Genomic DNA, 2,702 nt, shown 5'->3' on the forward strand with positions numbered 1-2,702 from the left:
ATTAAATTTGTTGGATTATTAATTATTTGACCATCTGTTACTCAACCTGGGAAAGAATTCATCATTTTCTAGCTCATTACTTTCTTACAGACAATTTTGGTTAGGTTTCTTGTTAACGGCAATACCTTAATGTCACAAATTCTTTTTGTGATGTTTCTATAGAGGGGTTGCATGGTTGTAAGTTGTAACTAGGTACTTTGAAAATATCGAATCTTTTCATGTCTGCGGTGGACTATGAACCAGAGTCAGAGACTATACTATCAAAGTTAAGAACCCTTGAGGTATTGCTGAACATGAGCAAAGGATTACTATGAAGATCACGGTGGTACCACTACCCGAGAAATTACATTAAGAATGGAGGTTATTATCTCAATTGCTTCTTTCTCTCCATATGAGTATTTTTTCTGCTTTATAACTAATGTTTCCTTTTGAATTTTAGAGTTCTAATCTCTTATATCTTTAATTGATTAGACCAGCTTAGATGTGGATTTCCAAGGCTTCTCTGCATGACAGATTTGGTCTGTCAATCATTGACAGAAACTTCTTTTTGAGTTGCATAAGAAGCATTTCAGGTGAGCTACCTCTGGCAATTCAAATAATTGGCATCTGAATAAAAATAATTTGGTTGAAAATAAGTGATTGGTTTATAAAGCCAACATATTATGTGCAATAAAAAGACCAGAATATAGACTCCACAAATCATGATTGATCGAAATCTGTGAATACGAGATTCCAAAGTTCATAAAATCATAAAACAGAACATAAAACCATTCATTTTTCTTACAAAGTACCAAATACGATAATGAGATTCAAGGCTATGCCATTAACATGTCTTCAGTTTAGAGAAAATTAAAAGAAGGGAGCCCTTTGAGGGGTTCCTTTCCTTTTGTTCCTTTTCCCTTCCTTAACTTCACCGTTGACAATTAGGTAGCTGGCGAAAGCTGCATTTTCAGCATCATTTGCGGCTCCTCTTTTTTTAACTGCTAGAAATGGGGGATCTGAGCTTTTTGCCTTTCTTGAAAATGCCTTTACCTGAACAAGGTGGTTTTGTTTTTAAATGAGCAATTACATGAATATATATGGATGAGTAGAAAAATGCTTTTGAGGCAAAAATGAACACTTGGTTGTGCATATTTGTATATGTGACTTACCTTGCATTCGAGACTGCAGTATCGATGAAGAGATGGGTCACTGAGGATCCTTCTACAAGAGTCACATGCATGTTCTTCATCTGCCCTGGAACCGGACTCTTTATGTGGCATAGGCTTTAAAGAGAAAACCCACAGTTTGTTGCATTTGAATGGCTGTTATCACCACCACACATAAAACCCAATGTCACGAGTAACTTCACCAAATATGTTTCATTTTTGACAAATTATATTTACTCTAGTGCAGATCAGTAAATGTCTTTGTATATCCGGCTACTTCACTGTGCTATTGTTACCAAATGCAGCTTGAGATGCAATGTGTTGGTGTTGTATATATAGGAAAGAATTCTTTTTGAGAAAAAGGTTCCTGTGGTAGATCAAGGAATTTCTGAGGTTGTAATTGATTTGGGTGTACATTGCATGTATAAGTGATAAAAGAGATAACAAAAAGTTACATATGCGGTATCATATAGCGCTATTGTTTGTAGAATATTACTCCTGACTTGAATGTACATAATTCGATCTTAGATATGCATAATTCGAATTGGCAGCTATTTGGTTCACTAGAGTTTGATTGTGGGAATGGTTTAGGAGCAATCCAGGAAAAAGTGAGTGGACAATATTGCAGTTACAGTGTAGGATTTACTTGTTTTCTCTATGTCAACGATATGTATTCATACATGCGACATAAGAGAAACAAGACTAGACGGAAATAACGCATTTACCAAGCATAAAATTCAAAGAATAAATGTATCAAGTCCTATGTGAAGGGAGTATACTTGTGTCTTTCACATCATATGTAGCCTTGTAGGGATAAACCTTCATCGATGAGCTCTCATATATATATATATGTATATATGTATATATATATTTCCCTTTATATAACAGCTTAATTCGTAGTTTTATGGCGATTTTTTTTATGATGCTACTTATTCCGGGGAATTTTTTTACTGTTCACATAATACTTCATGAATTTTCTTACTGATAATACTTTTCACAGTAGCAATATAAAATATAGGGAACATTCCAGGATTGTTTCCCACAGTTCACTTATTTCTTTTAGATAATAACATTTCTATTCCCCTAATAGCTACTCATATTGTCCTTGTATTAAATAGGCTCAATTTATGCTTGGTTGAAACTTTTGTTAAATTTCATGTAGTTCTTAGAAATGGTTCAATTATGCTGAATCCTGCCTAGATATTTGGATCATTATGTTCAAACGTGTTGTGAAATCGTATTATACTTAATTGTTTAACATTTGTTTACTCTCTGGACATATTTTATATGTCCTTTAGAATAGAGTTTTGTACAATATCAAAAATTAAAAAGAGAAAGTGGTGTCTAAACATTTATCCTGTTTCACCTTGAACATACTAGATACGAGTTCTCATATTTCCCTGAAGCGTAGAAGATATTAATGAACTTAAAAATTTACTTAGCAAAAGTATAATTTGATCACATACCTGAATCTTGGAGCAATCTATATAATTTCCCATGTCACGAACGGGGACAACATCCTTGTAGACATGTCGGTAAAGCTTTAATATATTG

General features: G+C 33.7%; 1 long non-coding RNA gene across 1 annotated transcript; it reads left to right on the plus strand.

The window, feature by feature from the left end:
• The first annotated feature begins 210 nt into the window (after positions 1–210).
• Positions 211–1,643, plus strand: LOC141670648 (uncharacterized). The gene is made up of 3 exons (XR_012554673.1): positions 211–360; positions 472–572; positions 928–1,643. It is a non-coding gene; the product is annotated as an uncharacterized LOC141670648 (long non-coding RNA).
• Positions 1,644–2,702: the final 1,059 nt, after the last annotated feature.

Source organism: Apium graveolens, chromosome 7 (genome assembly GCF_009905375.1).
Source record: "Apium graveolens cultivar Ventura chromosome 7, ASM990537v1, whole genome shotgun sequence".
NCBI lineage: Eukaryota > Viridiplantae > Streptophyta > Magnoliopsida > Apiales > Apiaceae > Apium > Apium graveolens.